Source organism: Mytilus californianus, unplaced genomic scaffold, assembly GCF_021869535.1.
Source record: "Mytilus californianus isolate M0D057914Y unplaced genomic scaffold, xbMytCali1.0.p SCAF_12, whole genome shotgun sequence".
Lineage (NCBI taxonomy): Eukaryota > Metazoa > Mollusca > Bivalvia > Mytilida > Mytilidae > Mytilus > Mytilus californianus.
Genome location: NW_026262604.1, coordinates 29441156 through 29455672, shown reverse-complemented (window position 1 = coordinate 29455672; position 14517 = coordinate 29441156). Strand labels below are relative to the sequence as shown.

General features: G+C 34.3%; 1 long non-coding RNA gene across 1 annotated transcript; it reads right to left on the bottom strand.

The window, feature by feature from the left end:
• Positions 1 to 12681: 12681 nt before the first annotated feature.
• LOC127722431 (uncharacterized) lies at positions 12682 to 14227 on the bottom strand. Its single transcript, XR_007991725.1, has 3 exons — positions 14124 to 14227; positions 13139 to 13247; positions 12682 to 12769 (listed from the first exon to the last, which is right to left on the bottom strand). It is a non-coding gene; the product is annotated as an uncharacterized LOC127722431 (long non-coding RNA).
• Positions 14228 to 14517: the final 290 nt, after the last annotated feature.

Genomic DNA, 14517 nt, shown 5'->3' with positions numbered 1-14517 from the left:
TTTATTTTTAATGTAGGTTGATGGCTAATGAGGGAGAGAATCAGTCTGTAAGTAGGTGCTCAACACCTAGTGATATCTTCTGCAAACAAGTATCAGAAATAGATGATGTTTCCTTTCAGTAGTTCAGCCTCTTCCATCGGAAAAGATGGTCAAAAGCTGCCACGTGTTTATGAATGGTTGTCCAGATAGACAAACCAATGCTTAAAAAGTACTTCAACATTGAATGTGTAGGAGATATAACTGGTGAGGATGTTTTACAGATGGCAGGAATAAGCACCAAGCTTTATCCTGTTCAAGCAGAATATATGTCAGATTTAGAGAATATCATCATATTTGATCAAAATCCAACATTAACAAGCATAAGAAGTAGAAGCAAACATTATAAGTTACTACTACAAGAAATTTTGAAAAAACTATCCCCTGATTCAGAGTATTATACAGATTTGAGAAAACAATCTGGGTAAGATTTTATATAATTAATTATGGAAATTTAAACCAAAAACTATAAGCTATTTAAAGCTTTGTGAATGTTGTGTGTCATTTTGCGTCCATCGTCCTCATAGTCCATTAACTTTTAGAAAAATTTCTCTTCTGAAACTACTGGGTTAAACGAAACCAAACTTGGCCTAAATCATCCTTAGGGAGTCTATAGCTAGTTTGAAAAATGTATCCGATGACCAAGCCCATCAGCCAAGATGGCCACAATGGCTAAAAATAGAACATAGGGGTAAAATGCAGTTTATGGCTTATAGCAGGCTCTGAAACAATAATTTGCAAAAGATTGGGCCATTCAAGGTAGACTCCCCCTTACATTATTAGATAATCTCCTAACCACCTACCATCAATTCAAGCGCGCGTATAGAAAGGCGAAGAGCTTGCAAGAGTACAAATTAAAAACATTAGCTCGCTGCCATTGTAATACATGTATAAATTATAGAAGGAGTTTAATGTGGTATGAACCACTAGCTCCTTTCAAGGAGGAAAATTATGTCCCTTATTTCGTCATGAGAGGGGAAATCGTTTACGTAAATAAAAGTTAACTGGATCTTAATTGAGTGACATTTACATAACGATGATCCTTCGTTTCAACAGAGTCATTTAATTTAGTATCTTTACGTACATCTGTAAATATTTAAAGACCTTTAAATTGATTGATTGTTGGTTGCTTAACGTCCAGTGGCAAATATTTCATGCATATTCAGGACGAGAACAAGTTCACAATAAATACAATAGGTAGGTTCTGTAATAGATTAAGGGATTAAGGTCGGAGAAATTTAGACTGCCACGGGAAATGAGGGATATTTGATAGGGACAGAAATTTAGCCTTGCAACAGGCCACCTACGGACCCCTCAAAGAGTTGTTGCAAGGGTTCTTAACGTGCAAAGAGCGTGGCACTCTCTTTACACGAGGCATCGGATTTAACGTCCCCATTCTGACCGGACGTGGCTGCAAATTTGTACATCCCGCACAGCCAAACGGACGCCCCACTTTAGCACGGGTTTTACTGCCGGTCGGAGGAAGACCAATGGTGACTATACTTCTATTCCCCAGTCACCCTTGGGGGGAAGACCTTTAGATCATCAATTTATGTTATTCATTATTATATATATATATTTAAATTTACTATATACTATATGTTTTATTTTTCATTGTGTATTGTATTGCATCATATATGAAAAAAAAAAAGATATATAAACAAGAAAAAAGTATTGTTTTATTATTGTGTGTTATTTCTTTGTGTTAGTAAATTCAGATTGGTGGAACAATCTCCTTTTCAAAGGGAGAGCGATTATTGTAATAGATTGATTGATTGTTGGGTGCTTAACGTCCAGTGCCAAATATTTCATGCATATTCAGGACGAGAACAAATTAACAATAAATAGAATAGGTAGGTTCTGTAAGAGGAGCATCCGGGATTAAGGTCGGAGAAATTAAGACTGCCACTGGAAATGAGGGTATATTGGATGGGGACAAATTTAGCCTTGCATCGGGTCACCTACGGAACCCTCAAAGAGTTGTTGCAAGGGTTCTTAACGTGCAAAGAACGTGGCACTCTCTTTACACGAGGCATCGGAGTTAACTTCCCCATTCTGACCGGACGTGGCTGCAAATTTGTACATCCTTCTATTCCCCAGTCACCCTTTGGGGTTTGAACGTTGAAAACTTTTCACCATCACATATCTGGAAAAAACTCGTAAAACAATTCTGATACAGATTATTGTCAAAGCATTGACTATTTATTGTCATGCGATTTTGATCCTTTTGAATCTTCAAGTCTTCAGTCATTCTGTATAGATACATTTTCAAACAATCCTGATATATATATTTCAGACTTACCCCCAGTTATTTACTTACATATAGACTACTTTCAACAATTAAAAACTCATGTGTTTGAAACGCAAATAGCTATTATCAGTAACATGTAAATCCTTTGTAAATTTAATAATACTACTATTATTTTTACTCAAGAAGATCACAAATGAAGAGAGTTAGCAGAATATTTTCAAGCTGTGTTACGTTTCAATGAAGCAGAAGTTGATTTTTTCCATGTTTGATAATACAAATTCTTAAACAAAATATTTCAAACAATATACATATTCCAGCCGATAAAGATATTTTAATCTAAATTCGTACCAATAGTAGCATTTCTAAATATATCAGAAGATAACTTTAAATTATTACTACCAAGTGCACAAATTTCAATTTATAATGTCGAAATATATTTACCGTTTGTTGAAATTAAATTTTCCCCAATATTGCAAATATTGGACCATACAAGGTTGACTGTCCCTTTCATTGTGAGATAATCCGCAAATTACCTATCATAAATTCAACCGCGCGTATAGAAACGCGAAGAACTTGCACGAATACAAATTGAAAGTATTAGCACGCTGCCGTTGTACTAAATGTATAGAATGTAGAAGAAATTTAATGTGGTATTACCCACTAGCTCCTTCCAACGAGGAAAATGTCATAACGTTAGGACAACGGCCAACAACTTTATTTGTGTCAAGCTATAGGGCACGAACTAATACCATAGTTACTTTAAATTATGATCTTAATTAATATTTATAATTTTATTTTACATTATGTTATGTGCATTTTAAGTGGTAAATTATTTTATATTATAGTTATGCAAATGTTTATAAATATAATATAGGCTCGATCAGTTTATATATTATTTTCTGAATGTTCTAGTAACCCCTAACTGACTGCAACAAACAAAATAACAAAAGAATTTATTAGTTAATAACAAAATTTAGAATGCCCAAATATAGTTAATTGTTTTATCTCAATCGTTTATAACTTTTGAACACCGGTATACTACTGTTACATTTTTGGCGGTCATCTTTTACTGTTCTAATATGTTACGACTTCCTTTATGTCATATTGAAACTGTACGTACATCTTATAGACATAAATCGCTGACTTATTTAAAACGAACTCATAAAAGTATTAAAACTGTTGCCATATCAGTCAATGTATCCATCAAATATGTATAGCTGACCATTTATTCAATCACCTCGTCCAAGATTATTAAATCGACACGAACCAAAAAAAAAAAAACGGCCTCAAATTTTCCATATAATTTTATTTTTCTATGTATTGTAAAAAAAATCAATTATTTGATGATTGGAGTTTTTAACAACATTGACTCGCTATACAGCCCTCGCACGGTCGGCCCTGGCTTGCGCCATTTGTTGGGCATTTTAATTATTTCATATTTACCATCAGTTATGACGTACGTACATCAAGAAAATATATATTGGTCATTCGGGTAGATTGTAAATAACTTTGTCGTTCTTAATACGATGTTTTTTTGACCGATGTAACAAGTTTATTCACTGTAAACATGAAAATTGTTGAATACCGCATTTTAGTAAATACAATTTGGCTAGCAATAACACCATGAATAAGTTTTCCTATTTAATCTGCCTGGACTGATCAATTCAGCAAAACAAGTCGCCCTCATATTAGGAGGCTCTCCGAGGATAAATCGTTACAATTAATTAAAATGAGAATTAATCTGTTAGCGCTGCACAAGTCTTGCATTGTATTCGATTGCAGTTTTGAGACAACATCAATGAAGAGCCTCTACAGAATATAAGTATGACTCCCGCGTTTCTAAACCTTGACTTCGTAATGCCATCTTGAAAACTGGTCAGGGTTTGTTCAAGATAACAAAATAAGCTACGTCATATACAGAAAATCGAAAAAATAACTTTGTCGTTTGTAAGTCTAATGTTTATATTTTTAATTTCATGACTGTACACTGTGAAATAGATATATACATGATGCCCTATCGTTTTAACATATTCGGCATTCATAGATACTATGACTAAGTTATTTTAATATACGTAAGTATTGAAAAGAAAAATCCGCCTAGACCGATTAAACCCATAGCATTACAGGTCATACTTAATTTAAGAGACCCTCCGAGAGTGATTGATTGATTGTTGGTTGCTTAACGTCCAGTGGCAAATATTTCATGCATATACAGGACGAGAACAAATTAACAATAAATACAATAGGTAGGTTCTGTAAAAGGGCCTTCCGGGATTTAGGTCGGAGAAATGCCACAGGAAATGAGGGTATATTGGATAGGGACAGAAATTTAGCCTTGCAACGGGTCACCTACGGACCCCTCAAAGAGTTGTAGCAAGGGTTCTTAACGTGCATCTCTTAACACGAGGCATCGGATTTAACGTCCCCATTCTGACCGGACGTGACTGCAAATTTGTACATCCGCCTAGACCGATTGAATCCATAGCATTACAGGTCATACTTAATTTATTAGACCCTCCGAGAGTGAGTCGTTACATTTAATTAAACTTAGATTTAAACTGCCAGCACTGCACATGTTATCTATTGCTGTATTTAGACAACATTAGTGAAGAGACTTCACTGAACGTGTACGATTCTCGCGATTCTAAGTCTAGACTTCGTAATGCTATCAACTTTTTAAGGTGTGTTCCAGGTGACTAAATAAGCTTCGTCACTTTTGTCGTTTAAAGTTCTGTTTAAATTCTTAGTTTCATGACTACACTTTGAGATAGATGTATACACGATGACCTTTCGTTTAAAAATATTCGGCATTCGTAGATACGTACATTAAAATAACTTTGTCATTGTTCGTATTGAAAACTTTTTAATCCGCCTAGACTCCAGTACTGCAATGAAGGTCATACTCGATTTAGGAGGCCCTCCGAGGGGGAATTGTTACAATTAATTAAAATAAGGATTAAACTGCCAGCAATGCACAGGTCTTACACTGTTATCAGATTGCAGTATTAAGACAACATTATTGAAGAGACTACAAAATATAAGTATAATTCCCGCGTTTCTAAGCCTCAACTTATGAATACTATAATGTCAACTTATTAAGGTGTGTTCCAGGTATTTCAGGTATGACGATGGGGGTTATTAACGACCTTGACTGGCTATACAGCCCTAGCACGGTCGGCTTGTGCCCAGAGGCGATTGTTGAGCATTAAATATTTTCTGTCTGTTGTAGTTGGTCAGGAACAGGTGGAAGGCTCCATTTTGGTAGGCGGCCAGCTTGGTTTACGTGAGTTGTTTTGACTTTGTTTTTTTTACTATTTTGATGTTTCTTTGCAGTATGGACTCCACAACGGCCGCTTTCGGGGCCAGGTTGATCAGCTTGGCAGCCCGCTAACTATGTTGCTGTTTTACTGGTTGATGAGTCGTGGACTCAGTGGTGAATGTCCACAGGAAGCCAGGAACAGTGTAGTAGGTATCCGAAATGTATGATGTGCACCACGTACTAATTGACTGAAGTTCTACCACGACGGAAAACTGTTCCATTCTCCAACACCATGGATACAGGGTACTTGGATGTCGCCCGATCCACAATGGGGTTTGAAGTGCATGCTGATGCAGACTATTTACAACTTGTACTGTACAGCGATGAGTCAGTTTACTGTGAATATAAATCAGTGTGTCGTTGAACCATACACCCAGCGTAACATCTTGCAGCTAGCAGATAGTGAGGAGCTGATCCAGCATGTCCTTTCAGCTGTAAGGACTGAGAAGTGTTACTAAATAAGCCACCTCATATACATGTAAACGAAATTAACTTTGTCGTTAGTAGTTCTAATATATATATTTTTAATTTCATGACTGTACACTGTGAGATAGATATATACTTGATGGCCTTTCGTTTAAAGATATTCGGCATGCATAGACACTCTTATTAATTCCTCATATCTGAATTTGAAATAAGTTTCATCAAAGTATGAATTTATACGTACCAAATGGTAACAGCACTGAAACAATAAAATTTTATCATGTCATTCCAGATAAACTACGTCACACAGGTAGATGGAAAGAGAGAAAAATAACTTTGACATCGTTAGTATAGAAAGAAAGAAAACAACACCTTATATATTTCATGCCTCTAAAGAACTTTTCCGGATAAACCTTTACCAGGAACACTCAAAGCCAAATATTTGAAAGGGAAGGGTATATAAAATCGTAATAATAATTGTAATTGCCGATACGTAATATAAGCACTTACCAAGTTCGCTGGCAATTGCGTCTTGAGGATGATTGAAGATGGAGCAGGACACTTCAATACTTAATTGATAGGGGTGCCGCTGGGATTCTGTTACCCCAACCTTTTAAAATAATTAATATTTAAAAAATGCATACCTTTGCATATATTGCATAGGCTAAAATGTAACCTTTTTCCCATATTGATATTGTTACTATATACATGTAATTAATGCAATTAAATCTACCGATATAAATACTAGAGTGTAGGAATGCCCCTACCTCCGACATTCCCTACAGGGGATACCACATGTCCCCTGCTGAAGGCGCCCATTGTCCTCTGTTGGTGGAATCGTGGCGGTGGTTGGCACCGCTCTCGATTTGGAGTTGTTGGTGGTGCCCTCGGTTCCCAATTAATGTTCCATCCTTATTGGGCGGCTCCCCCTTGCCAAATGTCTCGCCTCAGTTATGCTATTAAACATATATCGATTAAAGGATAACATAGATGCTTTTTTAGAATATATCAATATCCTTATTTCGAGACTACTGGTTATTTGTTTCAACAACACTTTCAAGGGGGTGCATGTCCTTCGGGCATCTTGATCTGTCATCTAATAAAAATATTTAAGAAGTTTTAAATAAATGTAGTGTTTTTTTCCAGAAGCATGGCACAACAAGAAAAAGATATAAGACACTATAAGACATTTAAAGTGATTCGAAATAAAACAATTGATTGCCTTTTCAAATGTATTTTTAAATCAATCAAATGATGGATGCAAACAAAGGTGTTTTTCCCTTTATCTCTTAAGCAAATTATTGACATTGGAACCAATCCTGTTAGCAGTGTTACACTTTTTGTTTAGATAAAGGAGTTATTTAGAAATATCTGAATTTAGGACACAAGTTCTAGTCAATGTAACTTAACTTTAAAATGTGTATAATCGATTATTTGATGTTTGATAAATTTTCAGTGACAAATATGTCGTGCATGTTCAAGATGACATGTGCATGATGTGAATAAGATAGTTTATTCCAGATTTGCACATCATGGATGCGGAGAGTATGGATTTCTGGCTTCAGTGGTTTATAATGGAGGTTTTAAAGAAGGGAGGCGATTACCCACCCAAATCTCTTTATTATATCGTTGGTGGTCAGACACACCAGATACATGAATGTTAACCACAAAAAATTAGATGGTTGCTTTGCTCCGTTTATGCGTGTATTAGATGCTAAGATGAAATATTTGCTGTCCAATAGGCTAGGAACGAAAACGCGCAGAGCCGATCCAATATCACACGAGGATGAAGAACTCTTGTTGGTTAATGGTGTTTTTGCAAAGAGTAGTGCTATAACTTTACAATACACCGTTTTCTCTAATAACTGCAAGTAATTTAGATTAAGATGTCGTAAACTTTGCTTACGAACTGTTTAATTGAACATAATGTGGATATCAGATGTGACAAATGAATATATTTCTCAAAGTTGTTATCATCATATATGGTAATACAAGTATCTGCTAAAACAATAGCTGTTGTCACAATCATTGGAGTGGAGTCAATACCATTGTCAGTTTCCTAAAACAAAAACAAACAAAACAACTAGTATGTTAATGGTTTTAATTTAAATTTGTCTACATTAACTGCATATCCAAGATTATTAAAAAAAAATCAGACTGTTACTGACATTTGAAAACAAAGTCATTTTATTAACAAAACTCTTTTTATACTGCATCATCCAAGTAACTAATTTCCCATACAAGTGTTGTAATAACTTGGGAGAAAATTAAAATGCATGATATTCTTTTTTAGAATAACTTTATTGATATGTAAACAAATATTATTGGCATCAATATCTATGACATGATGATAGATTTGAGTACGTTTGTCTTACCTCACCAGAGGCTTGCGTTGTCTACTCCACCCTCACAATTGTCTGCTGTGTTTCCATCTAGGATGTTTCTTGGATCTGAGGGGTCTGCGAGGTCTTGTCTCCTGAAGTTACACGAGTCTGAGACGTCAATTCTGCCCGGGCTGTTGCTTGAACCGGAGGAGTCTTAACATTAGAAGTAACACCAGTCTGGGTCGTCTGAGTCAAAGTTTGATCAGGAGTTTGAGTCATATGTACATCAGTTGATACAGCTAATGAACTCTACAAGCTTAGAAGATGTGGTTGACAAATTATTATTCAGACAACTCTTTCACAACTTTTAATCTCCCAAGGGTGACTGGGGAATAGAAATATGGTGATTTTAACAAAAAATGAATTCTTGGGGTTCTTTGATATGCTGAATCTAAACATGTGTTTTCAAGTTGGTCCAAGTTGGAGTCCAAGTCACTTGGTCTTCTTCCGACCGGCAGTAAAACGCTTGCCAAAGTTGGGCGTCCTTTTGGCTGTGCGATATGTACAATTTTGCAGCCACGTTTGGTCAGAATAGGGACGTTAAATCCGATGCCCCGTGTAAAGAGAGTGCCACAATCTTTGCACGTTAAGAACCCTTGCAACAACCCTTTGAGGGGTCTGTAGGAGGCCTGTTGCAAGGTAAAATTTCTGTCCCTATCCAATATATCCTCATTTTCCAGTGGCAACCAAATCTCCCTGACCATCATCCCTGATGGCCTAAATTACAAGACCTACCTATTGTATTTATTGTTAACTTGTTCTCGTCCTCAAATATTTGTCACTGGACGGACAGCAACAAACAATTAATCAATCAAATCACAAGTTTTAAGGAAACTTTTGTAAATTGTTTATATATAGATAAATTTCAGATTTTATTTTAAGTTTTATGGAACTTTATTGATAAAAGGGTAGATTGCCCAAGACACCTTGTTTTCTTACAGAGAAAAAAAGTGCTCCAAAGACAATGATAAAAATAAAGAATGCACAGCAAGATGGGTACGCTGGTACGTTAATATGTTCGAAAAAAAATGCAAATTCTTTTTATATGGAGGACGCCAGTCAAATAACAATAAGTCCAAATTAGAAATCATGTATAAATAGGAATACAGATTTATCATTTAGAGTGAAGTATCAACATATTTTTTCTCCAAAGTGTATTAAATGTAGAAATTGAAATTGCACAACAGTTTAAGGCCTCGTGGTTTTTTTTTTGCATAACCCTTCCATCCATCTGTTTGTGGGGAATAGAAATATGGTCACTTGGTTCTTCTATTGACCGGCAGTAAAACGCTTGCCAAAGTGGGGCGTCCTTTTGGCAGTACGGGATATACAATTTTGCAGCCATGTCTGGTCAGAATAGAGACGTTAAATCCGATGCCCTGTGTAAAGAGAGTGCCACACTCTTTGCACGTTAAGAACCCTTGCAACAACTCTTTGATAAAAGCCTAAATCATGTAAACTACAAGTAGACAGATTTCATTGTAAATCTTTAATTTTTAGTTAGCATATATCTTTCTTTTTTTTTGACCTCTCCCTATCTTTCTTTAAAAAAGGGGAGGGTAATACTCTTAATTCTATTTATTGAACTCTTGTTAATAAAACTGTTCAGTTAAAAACTTTTTACTGTTTCTTTCAAGTTTTTAAATTAATTTTGCATTTCAAAATAAGACTTTGTTCCATGTCTTAGAATACAGACTACTAAACATTTCTGTTATTGTTCTCATCAGTATGTGTCTTTAACAATAAGTTTAATTGTATGACATCAGCTTTATTAGTACCTTTTATTTTAAGATTAAATTTATGTATAGATCTAAGTAAAACTGTTTCAATTATGTAAGAGTTAAATCAATGAGAGTAAGGAGATAAGATAGAAGAGGGGAGATGAGAGAAAGGCAGAAGAAATTCAACATGGTTACATATCTAATTGTCAATAAATAACTATTATTGCTGGGAATGTAATATATATTGAAATTGTTTCTTGAATAGTTAACATTTATCATGTAACTTGGTCCGTTTGCCTGTGCGGGATGTACAAATTTGCAGCCACGTCTGGTCAGAATGGGGACGTTAAATCCGATGCCTCGTGTAAAGAGAGTGCCACGCTCTTTGCACGTTAAGAACCCTTGCAACAACTCTTTGAGGGGTCCGTAGGTGACCTGTTGCAAGGCTAAATTTCTGTCCCTATCCAATATACCCTCATTTCCCGTGGCAGTCTAAATTTCTCCGACCTTAATCCCTTAATCTATTACAGAACCTACCTATTGTATTTATTGTAAACTTGTTCTCGTCCTGAATATGCATGAAATATTTGCCACTGGACGTTAAGCAACTAACAATCAATCAATCAATCATGTAACTTGTTTTTTGTCAACATGTCGGACATTAACTCAAAAACGCTTTAACAATTAAAGGAAATATGTTTACGTGTGATGATAATCAAGTGTTCAAACTTAAATTCCAATCCCATATAAAGGGATACAGAAATTGTGCTCACATACTAAGTACCCTTATTTAAGTGAATTTTGTAAGTCATTATAGATCATCATTGCAGTTAGGCTAAAATGGCTGTTTTTATACCGCAAACATTTACTATGAGTGCAGCCAAACCTATATGTAGGGCAAAAACAAGGTGTAGCATGAATTAGAAATTAAAATTTCAAATTCATTTTATGCTTTGTGAATCAAAAACTCCAACAGGATTTTGGCTTCTTAATTCTATAGGTCCTTCAGAAAATGATCAAATAACTTAACACCTGAGTCATGCTTGAAATGCTCCTCTTAGGTAGTTGAAATCTATTGATGTCAGATATCTTTTGTCCAACTACTAGCCAGATAAATGAAAAGTTTGAATAAAAAAGATGTGGTATAATTGCCAATGAGACAACTCTCCACAAGAGACTAAATGACACAGAAATTAACACCTATAGGTCACCGTACGGCATTCAACAATGAGCAAAGCCCATACCGCATAGTCAGCTAGTTAAGGCCCCGAAATGACAAATGTAAAACAATTTAAACAAAAAAACTGTCAGCCTAATTTATGTACAAAAAATTAACGAAAAGCAAATATGTAACAAATCAACAAACGACAACCACTGAATTGCAGGCTCCTGACTTTGGACAGGCACATACATACAGAATGTGGCGGGGTGAAATATGTTTGCGGGATCCCAAGCATCCCCTAACCTGGGACAGTGGTGTAACAGTACAACATAAGAACGAACTATAAATATCAGTTGAAAATGGCTTAACTCATCAGATGGAATTAAGAAACAGATATATATATATATAACAAAAACACAGAGTGGATGTGGCTGGGTACTTGTATATCCCAACAACAAAAAGACAATAAGTATTGATCTGAGAGTACAAGCAGTTACTAACAACTAATAAAAAAAAAACCCTGCATCTAAGACAAAATGTCAGTTATTATATACGGGAAAGATCTCTAACTTTATTTATTTTGATACATTCTGCAGGAACAATAAAATAAAGAAATAAAAATCCTGTAAAGTTTTGATTTTTGTAAGCATAAAATGAATTAGAATTTTTACGCCAGTAATTTTTTGGGGTTTTTTTTGCAAAAAGTGCATTTGAATTTTACATATGTAGGTCATGCTAAGGTCCCCCCCCCTCCCCCCCACATATAAATGTATGGCTGCACTCATAGTAAGTTTTGCAGTCTGAAAACAGCAATTTTAGCCTCACTGTGATGAATATTAAGGGTCACAACTCTTTTGTGGAAAAAAATGTACTTCATTACAATGAACAAATTTGCACATGTTCAAATCATTTATCTATCTAATGTAAGAGTTCCAAAAATTCAGCCTCACAAACCATAGAAATGTACCTTATAGGTAAGTCAATTTTTAACTGTGTGGGATGTCCATAAAAGGCTTATGCTATTGTGATATCTGGCAGACAAGCATCTGAACAGAGGGGAAAGGGATTTAGTTATTTCTAGCAAAATTATTTTTTCTGGATATGGAAATTCCAAGGATTTTATTTATAAAAGATGATAACATTTAAGAAGTTTTGGAAATTCAACTCCCTACAGGTTTCAGATAGCGTTATTGTAAGAAGTGTTGTTGAAGTGTTAACATACAACAGCATACCATAATACCATATAAAAACAGATTTGCATCTTCACATCATGATAAATGTAAACTTTTATTTAAATGCAATGTAAGGTGTCAAATAATTTGTGCATTCAAAACATATACAATTACCCTATATTGAAATATATTATTAATAAATCATGAAGGGCCATGTTTTGTTTTTATTTGGTCCAGTAAAAAGTAGCTTGGTCCAATAGAGGCTGATTAAAACATCTTGGGAACCACTGTGTTTTTACATCTATAATAGAAGAAAGATATATTTATAAACAATGTATAATAAATATAAGGTACAATGTATAATTATGTAAGTTGTTCAAAAAATTTAACTTTTTTTTCTTCAAACATGTATTTACCGTATACTATAACTTGATCACTTCCTTTTTGTGGTAAGTAAGTTCATTAAGGTATGTAGGTCATATTGGTATTCAAAATGTTTAAAGGATGTCATATTTAAATACTTTTCAAATTTTGTTTATAAATGAATCTGTTCTCAAACTTACTTGAATGAAAATTGCTGACTTAGGAATGAAATAAAAATATATACTTTTTATGCTTTATTGAACCACACAAGGCCCTATAATTGAATAAATCAAATCTCAATAATTACCCTTTAGTACGTGCATGTTTAAGCATCTGTACAAGAGATGTTTTGCACATCTTCCAGAGACATTTCCTTTCAGTATGGGAGTCACAAGTGTATACATCACATACTGTCTCTAGAAAAGAGAAACATAGTGAGTTAAGGCTAGCAATATTGTTATCAATATTTATGAGAAGACAATAAAAAAATTCACAAGCCGGTGTTATGTTTTACACAATAAACAATTTCATAATATTTTTAACTTTTCACAGTGACAGTCTTACTCTAAGCCCTTCAGAGAGAAAATATCATATCATCTCTCTCAATTATAAAACCATCACTAGAACTGTCAATATGTCATCTCAGGCTGATAAAGGCATTAAAGGGACAGATAATATTACTTAACAAACAGATGTTTAAAACAAAAAACTAAATGCATTTCTTAATAGTGAAGATGATAACATAGAGATGATTATACACAATGTGTCCAGTTTCTGATGTTACCACTCCAGGACAGGAACAATGATATTAATTAAAGATGAAGGAAATTTAAATTGGTCTTCCTATAATTTTTTAATTTTTTTTAATTTGTATTACATGTTTGTGTTTATAAATATCTAAATATTCACATATATAGATATTGATAAGTGTTGTGTATTTGCTATTAATTCCTTTCCTGCAAAAATTTCGACCTATTATCAAAAAAACATTAAACATGTGGTATTCATCAACAAACAAACTTATAATTAAAGTGACAGATTTATTTGAAAATTTTGAGTTTTATAAGTGGTGTAGCTGATAGGCTGATTTTTAATCTAACATTTAATGTCTGTGTCATTTGGTCTCTTTTGGAGAGTTCTCTCATTGGCAATCATACCACATCTTCTTTTTATATTAGATGTAGGAATGGTTAGAGGATTATTTTAGACAGGTCATACATGTACACATGAGTGTTTTGGGTTAAATTTACAGCTTATAAAACTAGATGCATTAATAAATTTTTTCTTTTTACCTTTGATCATTTCCATCTGGACCTCGTCCAGTTTATTTCCATCTTTGTTTTTGCCAGCAATTGAAACTTTGCAAAGTACCTCTTCTGGAACCATTTTCTTTAAGAGCTCCCTTGCTAGGGAATGTGCCCCTTTTGATTTAGGAATGAGCGACCATTGCCGTTGTTGCAATGTCTCTCTTATGCTAATGGCCATTTTTCCTAAAATCGTTTTAAAAAATATAGAACATGTATTAATCATTTAGACACAATGTTATGATTATAGCAATTTATTTTTTGTTTCTACATATTAGTTAAATAAATGTCATATAAACACTTGCATTGTAACTGTTTTACAAACAACTTCAGTCAAGTAATACTTTGATTAGATGTCAGTTTGTTTCTGATAAAGAAAAAT